The following is a 10,172-nucleotide window of genomic DNA, read 5'->3' as shown; positions in this document are numbered from 1 at the left end:
AAACGGCGGGCTCAGAGCCCTCAGCGGCAGGCAGGGAACGTTTGGTTTCCTCCGTCACTGAAGCAAGCAAGCCTCATGTTAGTTTCAAGCTGCCTGGCTGCCAGCCACCATCTTGGCTGACAGTTAATTTGCATATCTCGCTGATTAGCCAATGAAAAGGGTAGCTGTCGTATGCCAATTACCATGTTTCTCTTTTATTAGTGTAGATATTTTTTAATGTTTAGTAGAATTGACTTGTAAAGCCATCTGATCCAGGCCTTTGCTTTTTTGGGAGGTGTTTGATTACCAATTCAATTTCCTTACCTGTTATTGGTCTGTTCTGGCCTTCTATTTCTTCTTGAATCAGTATTGGTAGACTGAATATTTCTAGGAATTTAGCTATGTAGTCTAGATTGTCCAATTTGTGTATAATTTTTATAATAGCTTTTATATATTTTTTAAAATTTTTCATGGAATTATTTGTGATATCTCTCTTTTTATTTATGATTTTTTATTTTTTTAGTTTTCTCTTTGTTTATCTTAAGTAGTTAAAGGTTTATCAATTTTGTTTATATGTTTAAATGACCAATTTTTTTATAATGCACCTTGGTCTAGATTTCATTTGATTTATTACTTTTGACTTCATTAATCTGGTCTATTTCCTTCTCCTGAGTTATGAAGTAATTGGTCGTTTTTTAAAATAAGGTTTCCACCTCTTTTCCTTTCTCGTTTTATTTGACACTCCCATAATGAATATATTGGTGCATTTTATGGTTACCCATAATTTCTGTAGACTTTCTTCACCCTTTTTCATTTTTCTATCTTTTTATTCCTCAGACTAGATAATTTCAGATAACCTGTCTTTGAATTTGCTGATTTTTCTTCTTTATCAAGTCTGCTTTTGAAGCTCTCTATTGATTTTTTCAGATCAGTTATTGTATTCAGCTGTAGAATTTCTATTCGTTCTTTTTGTTGAATTCCTCATTTCATCCATGTATTGTTTTTCTGGTGATGTTTACATGTCTAAATTTGTTCTCTTGTACCTCACTGAGTTCCTTTAATATGATAATTTTGAGTTGTTTCCAAGGAAGTCCATTTATTTCCATTTCTTTAGGATCAGTTACTAGATGTTAATTTTGTTCCTTTGCTGGTTTATTTCCCTGATTCTTCGTGATCCTTTTAATCTTGCATCAATGTCTGCTCATTTGAAGAAGGAGTTAGCTCTTTTGATTTTTAAATTGGCTTCAGCAGGCTAAGTCTTTCATCAGCTTGGCTAGAGAGTCTGGGCAGGCTTGTTTCTTGAGCCTGCTGGCAGGGAAGCTAATGCTAAGGTCTGCAGGAAAGAGGGCTTTGTGTTGAGTTTCATGGCCCACTGCTGAGGTTGTTATTAGAGTTTCTAATTATGGTTCTTACTTAGAATAATGGGTTATCTAAAATTTTCCTTTGGAAATTTTTTAAAGGTTATATTTAAATATAGCCTAATAAAGATTTAGATACAGAGATTGCAGGGACTTTAATTGTATAGATATTTTGTTTTCCATAAATCAGTATGTATTTTCTATGATTCTATAAAATTTTCAAATTTAATTATAAAATATCTCTTGATTTAAAAAGAAAAGCATGGATATAAACATTACTTCTACTTAAAGATATATTCCAATAAATTTAAGAAAAAAATATAAGTCCAATTATAAAAAAATATATATCTGCCCTTTAAGTTTGCAGGCTTAAATACTAAGTTTAAACAAAATTCAATTCTACATGTTGCATTGCTATGATAATTTAATTATAATCAAATAATTAAATATAATAAAAATGTATATTTTTAAAATTCATACAACTTTAAATGGTTCTTAAAGAAAAAAATTAAAAAAATTTCAAGCTAAGTGATTTATTTTCACATGAATTATTACATTTCAGATATTCAGAGGTGATAATTATCTCTTATTATTTAGTGTGTTATAGCATACTAGAGGCCCAGTGCATGAATTCATGCACAGGTGGGGTCTGGCCACCCCACCCCGATGGGGGCCAGTCGGGTCAAGCCTGTGGAGAGGAGGGGACTTGGGATGGGGGGGGGAGTAATTGGGGGTGGGGCCAACCAGGGGGAGGAGCCACAAGTGGTATGGCTACAGTATGATTCATAGCGACCTGTCATTCCAGTTGTTCCAGTCATTTCATTGTTCTGGTTGTTTGGCTTTTATATAGATAGATTGTTGATTGATTTCATGGGTTTTTATGTACTAATTATTTGCTTTAATATTTGGTTGGAAACACTAAGTAATAATAAAGTGATCCTAATGAGATAAATAAAATAAAGTGATCTTATATGAAATGTAGTTATTTTATAATTGAAAGAAAATTTTAGAATGACAATGTGATTAAAAACAGATAGAAATTAAAAATTGTAGCAGTTAGTTCTTCTAACAGTGAAGAGGTCATTGGAGAGCAAATAAAAAGGCACGGCAGGAGATAACCACAAAGACATAATATCTTGAAATCAGATTGATGGAAGTAACTCTTGATCACCCACAGGCACCCCAATTATCTAGAATTATTATATCAATTAAGCACCTGTCTGTACAGTTGAGTGTTATTATGCTTGATTTGATAAGATGGGAAAGTCCCAATTTAGAGAACTCCCTAATTAAACATGGTTTGTGTAGAACAGTCTGATTACTCCAAAAATATCATTTTTGTACTACTTCTATATAATTTTGATCCATTACTTATCATATTTTCAGTTATGTGATATTTTGTTATAGATATTTTGTAACAGTAAAGAAAAAAATAACACTTGCAGAAATAGTCCATGTATAGCTAATCCATTTCTATTACTACTAAACTACAGCAGTTTTTATAAGATTACATTATCTGATTATTTTTGTTTTATTCATTTTTTTTACTTTTCATATACTTTAATACATTTATATTTTAAATTTCCTAAAAATCATAGATAGCCATTATATCTGTGTAACTTCTGTGAAGTTGATGCAAGTTTGTTCACTTAGTACAGATTGCACTCCTGTTATATTTTACAAGTTAATTAAAACTGGTTAGATAAACTGGTTAAAATTGAGATTTTCAAATGGAAATCAAAAGGGTTTTAATAATTTGGAAGAAGAGCATGCCGTGTTAACTGAGAGAGATGTGTCATTAGAACAGAATGAAATTGTGTAAGGACTTGTTTCCAAGCAAGCCTCTGACCCCTATCGTATCAACAGAAATTTAAACTTAAATTTATATTGCATAACACATTTCATCAAAATATGCCAGCTTAAAATACCAACAATGGCCTGTTCTGCCTTGGCTGCGGCCAGGGCACCTGTGAAAAAGCTTGTGGGGAATGGAAGGAAAACAAACAAAAAAGCAGTCTCTGAAGTTTACCTTTGACTGCACCTACCCTGTAGATTTTGAGCAATTTCCTCAGGAGAAGATCAAAGTGAATGGGAAAACTATGACTCTCAATAAAAGGGTTTCAACCATTTAAAGGAGCAAGAGCAAGATTACTGTTATTTCTGAATTGCCTTTTAGTAAAAAGTATTTAAAATGTCTCACCAAAAAGTACTTGAAAAAGAATGATCTACGTGATTGGTTGCATGTAGTTGCTAACAGCAAAGATTTGAATTGTGTTTATATCTAGATTAACCAGAATAAAGAAGAGGAGAGAGATGGAAGGTTATCTGGAATATTTTGAATGAGTTTCTGAATGAAATTTAGGAACCCCCCCAAAACAACCCACCCCCCTAAAAAAACCCACCAGTTATTACTTATTGTGTTATATGGGTTGGAAATTTTAGTATTGGTTACTGGGAGGTTCTAGATGGAGTTCTCCATGAGACTACAGTAGATATCAGCTGGGCTGCAGTTTTCTTAAGGCATAGATGCATCTGGGGAATTAATTTCCACAGAAGAGTAACATGACCTACTTGGGAAGTTGGTGTTGTCAGTTTGCTGGGAGCCTTGTTTCTTCTGTGTGAGGCTAATTGGGTGTCATCTCATCATGAAAGCTAGCAATCACTAGAGCAAGAGATTCAAACAAACTGGAAGTTTCAATGTTTTAATGACCTCTCCTCCTATTGCATTGATCACGTAGAGACAGCCATCCTAGACAGTGGACAAGACTGCACTGTGACATCACTAGGTAAGGAGATCATTATTTTAACCACATTGGAGGCTGGCTATCTCAATAGCTTAACGATACCAGCCCGAGTTCTTTTGCTGAATTTTCAAGGTTCAATTTCCAATTCTGTCATTGATTGTGTGACTTTCAACAACATACCCTGATTTTTAAATATTTTAAATAACTATTATGAAGTAAATGATATTGTATTTTTATGAGGTTTAATGAGCTGATATTTGAAAAGTGTTTTAAAAAGAGCCTGGAATACAGTAAGTTTTCTATATATGTTTGTTATTTTTGAATTTACAGTAATATAAAAAGTAAATAATTTTATGTCATTTTCTAGAGGTAAAAGCATAAAGCTTGCCTGAACATCTCACTGCCGCAGACCAATTCCAGCATGTCATAAGTTTAAGCGTTTCATCAAAAGGTTGATGAAACTTGGGGACTCAACAGGGTTGAGTCACAGATGTAGTCATCTGTTGGGAATGGCTAAAGGCATTTCCCCAAACCTGAATAGGAAACTGATTGTGGCTGCCAGACAGTTAAAGGGCATCGTCATCTACATGTTATTGCCTCGTACTGGCCAAACACCTGAACAGCCATAGGCTAAGACAAAGAGGGACTCCTCAGTTCCTTTAGCTGAAGGTCCTCTGATCCCCAATGCCTTTCAAAATTATATCTAGTCTCCGGACTCTTTATTAGTCTCTGGATTTCTATGTCATCTACTTGCAGCCCCTTTTCCAGATTCCTGAACCCTTCTTGAAGCTGGGACATAAACCCCGGCATAAATGGATGCCCAAAGTGGGACTTTCTGAACCCTAGAGCGACAACAATATCTCACATTCATATACTTTTGTTCATTACATAATTTTTGCTTGACTATTTTTTAAAAAGCTATGAAATAGATTATCTGCCATAAATAAGAGAAAAATGATATAATAGATACATTTTTATAGCTGGAGAAACAAAACATAAAAGTTAAAGCTCATAATATTATCCCTCACTTACCAACCTTGTATATTTAGCAAAACAAAAACAAAAAGTCTTAAAAACTATATTTAGAAAAGCAAATATGTTAGAATAGTATGATTTTCACTACCATTTGCATTGTCAATCTTGGAGTTCAACATACATTATATATCATGAAAGATATTTATGAATCAAAATATTCAAAGAGGTCTGAGCATGATCAAAAATATAAAATCAACAATTAACAAAACACACCAAAATCAACACAAAAGTGTGTGGTTAAGGCTAACACTCAGTTTTGAATTTCAAGTGAGGAGAGAGGGAATGACAGAGTTTGAAATAATTTCTTGTTCATGCCTGAGATCATTTCCTGACAAAATGAAAATATGCTATAAACTGAAAATACTCTCTATAGTTTATGCTAAATGTAGATGCCTGCCAAGAATGACAATGTTAAATAAAATACGTCTTGAAATAGAACCCACTGCCAATCGCTTTCCTTTGCTATTAATCTTAATTCACTGGTGAATTGGCTTAGCAAGAATCATATATTTTCATAACCATCCTTAGTAATTGGAAGAAATTAGAAAAAAAACAAGCCAATATAAAAGTATAACTCATAAAAATGTATGGGAGTATTTAAAACAGAAACACTGAATGAGAGTAAAATTTACATCCATTTGCATTCATAAGTTAGTACCACCAATGACTCCAGTAAAATTGAATTCCTTGTTCCAACCATAATCAGCTATATTTTACATCAACAAATTTTGTATCTCAACATCTATCACAGAATGAGGGAACACATTTTTCTGAATTATACTCATCCTCTGTAAATCATACAATTTATAGGTAAAATCACTGCAAATGTTTTGTTTTAATGATTGAGAACAAAAGTGACAACAATAATAACACTTGTGTGAACACATACAGTCAACCAACATGTGCTTTCTCTTGGTGTATAGAGTGGTCTATGCTTAAGACTTAACAGAGCAACATAAAAAGTGTTTTAATTAAGTACCATGTTTTCTCAAAGACACACTATAGCTACTCACATCAATTTGCCTTTTTTCTACTAAGTCCAACTCTACCCCCAACCACCATTCTTTAATATGCATTTATGTGTTTGAGTTATTGAAGGCTTGTGTTTTGTAATATGCAAAACTTTATCTAGCATAGGTCTTCATTCATAGAGGTTAGTCAACAAGTACTTATAGAATGAATCAATGTTGGGATCCATAAAAGAATGACTCCATTAACACTGCCATCTTAAATCATTAAAAAGTATAGGGCATGCCGTAACCGGTTTGGCTCAGTGGACAGAGCATCGGCCTGCGAACTGAAAAGTCCCAGGTTCGATTCCGGTCAAGGGCATGTACCTTGGTTGCAGGCACATCCCCAGTAGGGGGTGTGCAGGAGGCAGCTGATTGATGTTTCTCTCTCATCGATGTTTCTCACTCTATCCCTCTCCCTTACTCTCTGTAAAAAAAATCAATAAAAATATATTTTAAAAAAGTATAGTGCAATACCTGCACTTGATGAGTAAACTGGTGCATATGAAGTTTAATGTATTCATTTAACAGTGCTTTATCTTATAAAAATATTTTAATAGAAAAAATGCTATGCAATACTGTCTATAAAATTTATTTATTTTTCCTGTCAGTCATCTAACTGATTTTCATTTAAATAAATCACAAAATATTAAAATAAAAATAATATGGAATACAATTAATTAAAATAGAAATAATTACTTAATATAGAATGCTCTTTTTTTCAAAAAGTATTTACAGTCCTGGCCATTATGGCTCAGTTAGTTGAGTGTCGTCCCATGCACCAGGAGGTCACTAGTTCAATATACGGTCAGGGCACATGCCCAGGGTGTGGGCTCAATCCCCAGTATGGGGTGTGCTGGAGGTAGCTGCTCAATGGTTCTTTCTCATAGAAATCTCTCTCTCTCTCTCCTTTTTCTCTCTAAAATCAATAAAAACATATTTTAATATGTTTTTATTGATTTCAGAGAGGAAGGGAAAGGGTGAGAGAGAGAGAAACATCAATGATGAGGATGGAGCTTGCAACCCTGGCATGTGCCCCAACCAGGATTCGAACTGTGAACTCCTGGTCAATGCTCAACCACTGAGCCATGCCAGCCAGGCAAAAACATATTTTAAAAAAATAAAAAAGTATTTGCAAAAATACTAGTATGTTGATAAGAGGCAACAGTTAACATTATATTACACTAGCACCTTTTGAGAAAAAAGAATCATAAATCTATCTGCTTCTTCAGTAAGCATTCCTAATGCCTACTTCTTCTCAATTAGGGACAGAATTTAGCAATATTTTAAGCAACTTCACTCAAATAAATACCTTCATGACTTCACATGGGGAACGGTTTATTGCATAAAACACTAACTGTAAAAATTATTCATAAGTAGATTAAAGCAAAATTGAAATATTTCAGTTATTAAAGAATATGTCTCACCCTGTAAAATAACATAAAAAAGGAGAAGTTGTATACTAAGTAGAAGTTTAAAGCCAAGAATACTCATTCTAAACTCCAGCTTAAAGACAGGAACCTGAAGTTAAATCCAAAGGAAGAAAGAAATCTGCATACCAACTGGGAACTATATCTAAACAAAGAAACCCACTGGTTCAATCTGGTGTATAGTCTAGAAAGGCTACTTATTTTTCTTCTTTGTTTTTAAGCTAACTTTTTAATTTTTTTAATTGATGACAGTATTACAGATGTGCTCTATTTTTGTTCCCCTTTTTCCTCTTCCACCCAGCCCTCACCCCACCTTAGGCCTTTGCCATATTATTGTCATTATAGAGGGACTATGCATATATAAGGTGTCCCCCCAAAAATGTATATACACACTCTGAATAATTATAATGGCAGTGTTTATTAAAATATGTTTCATTTTCAAAATTGAGCTATCAGTTATTACAGTGTTTATACATTTTTTGGGGCACCCTGTATGTTCTTTGGTTGATCTTTTCCTGTCCCCCTCAGCAACCTCCCGTCTAGATCTATCAATCTGTTCCATGCCTCCATGCCTCTGGACCTATTTTATTCATCAGTTTATTTTATTCATTAGATTCCCCTTATAAGCGAGATCATGTGATATTTGTCTTTCTCTGGCTTACTTTACTTAGCATAATTATCTCCAGGTCCAACCATGCTGTAGAAAAGGGTAAGAGCTCCATCTTTTTCACAGCTGCATAGTATTCCATTAAGCAAATGTATCCATTCATCTACTGGTGGGCACATAGGTTGTTTCCAGGTCTTAGCTATTGTAAATCATACTGCTATGAATGCAGGGGTGCATCTATTCTTTCTGATTGGCAAGTGCTGGTGGGGATGTGGGTAAAAAGGTACACTGCTGGTGGGAATGCAGACTAGTGCAGCCACTGTGGAAAATAGTATGGAGTTCCCCCCAAAAAATTAAAAATGGAACTGCCATTTGACCCAGAGATCCCACTTCTGGGAGTATACTCTAGGAGGGCTATTTCTAAGTGAAATAATACATAGCAGCTAAATCCAGGGTTACTTTTTTTTTTTCTTGGCACTTGCACAAAGGTGGCAATAAGAAAGGTGGCTATTACCCTCCTATTATATACTTGAGGCCCAGTGAACAACATTCATGCACTGGGGGGTGTTGGGGTCCCTCAGCCTGACCTGCACCCTCTCCAATCTGGGAGCCCTCTGGGGAGCCCTCTCAAATCCAGGAGTTTCTGTCTGCAAAACTATGATTCCCAGCATTCCTGGTGCTCCCCACACTCTGGGCTTCTGCTTCAGGTTCTAGGTCTGCCACCAAAACTACTATTCCCAGAATTCCTGATGCTCCCTGCACTCTAGGTTTTCCCTTCCTGCTCTGTCTCCATCCCATGGCCTCCTACTCTGCCAAGTCCTCCAAGCCTCCAGCTCTCCCCCTCTGCTCTCCCTCTGGTGGCTTGGGGAGCCAATTTCTCCAAGCCGCTCCACTCCCCACCAGCTCTCCTGCAGCTCTCCGCCAGGCACCTGTGTATGCAAATTAACCCACCATCTTTGTCAGGTTAATTTGCATAATCATGCCTGATTGGCTGGTGAGCATAGTGGAGGGACAGTCAATTTACATGTCTCTCTTTTATTATATAGGATGCCTCTGTATCTCAACCTAGTTTTCCTAAATAGGACTATCACAATTTAAAATTCCTTCTTAATCCAAATAGGGTTTATGGTATGAAAATTCCAAAAACTTTAAGGATGTGTAATTCAAGGGTGAAAAAAATTGCTGCATATGAACATCAAAGGGGCAATTTTTCTGCACAGAGAAAGAAGCAACACAGATAGATGAGAAATTCACAGATTCACCATTGTCAAACGTCAAAGCTTTTCCTTAGCTTCAGGAATGTCTCTATTCTATATTCTGGACCAAAAAATAGAGTCCATCCTGACTAATGGATGTTCTCCATTTCTTACAAATGACAATGCTGCTTAAAATATCCGAAAGAGAGAGCTGTTTCAGTTTAGGATGTAGAAAGTCACATTGAAGATTACTTAGTAATCCTGGGTGTTCTTCTGGAGTGATGAGAATGTCGTGAAGTTACAGAGACATGATGGTCACATAACACTATGAATGTCCTACAGGCCACTGAATTGTCCACATTAAATGGTTCATGGTATGCTATGTGAATCTCACCTCAGTTAAAAACATCCAAGGTGGTTAAGAAAATAAGAGAGAAACCATTTCTCCCTCTTAAAAATTCAATACTAAATTGACAGAAAAATATGAATATCTATGCTTTCATTTATGGTGTATAAAATATATCATTTTTTTTTAATATATTTTATTGATTTTTTACAGAGAGGAAGGGAGAGAGATAGAGAGCCAGAAACATCGATGAGAGAGAAACATCGACCAGCTGCCTCCTGCACACCTCCCACTGGGGAGGTGCCCGCAACCCAGGCACATGCCCCTGACCGGAATCGAACCCGGGACCCTTCAGTCCGCAGGCCGACACTCTATCCACCGAGCCAAACCGGTCTCGGCTAAAATATATCATTTTTATCAGAGAGATACACAATTATTATTTGAGTCTAGGTGGTAATCCAGTCATT

General features: G+C 35.5%; 1 pseudogene; it reads left to right on the top strand.

Moving 5' to 3' along the window:
- Positions 1 to 3,270: 3,270 nt before the first annotated feature.
- On the top strand, positions 3,271 to 3,676 carry LOC107183568 (annotated as a pseudogene).
- Positions 3,677 to 10,172: the final 6,496 nt, after the last annotated feature.

Source organism: Myotis davidii, unplaced genomic scaffold, assembly GCF_000327345.1.
Source record: "Myotis davidii unplaced genomic scaffold, ASM32734v1 scaffold2, whole genome shotgun sequence".
Classification (NCBI taxonomy): domain Eukaryota; kingdom Metazoa; phylum Chordata; class Mammalia; order Chiroptera; family Vespertilionidae; genus Myotis; species Myotis davidii.
Note: the sequence above shows the minus strand (reverse complement) of the source record. Positions and strands in the feature narration are given on the sequence as shown.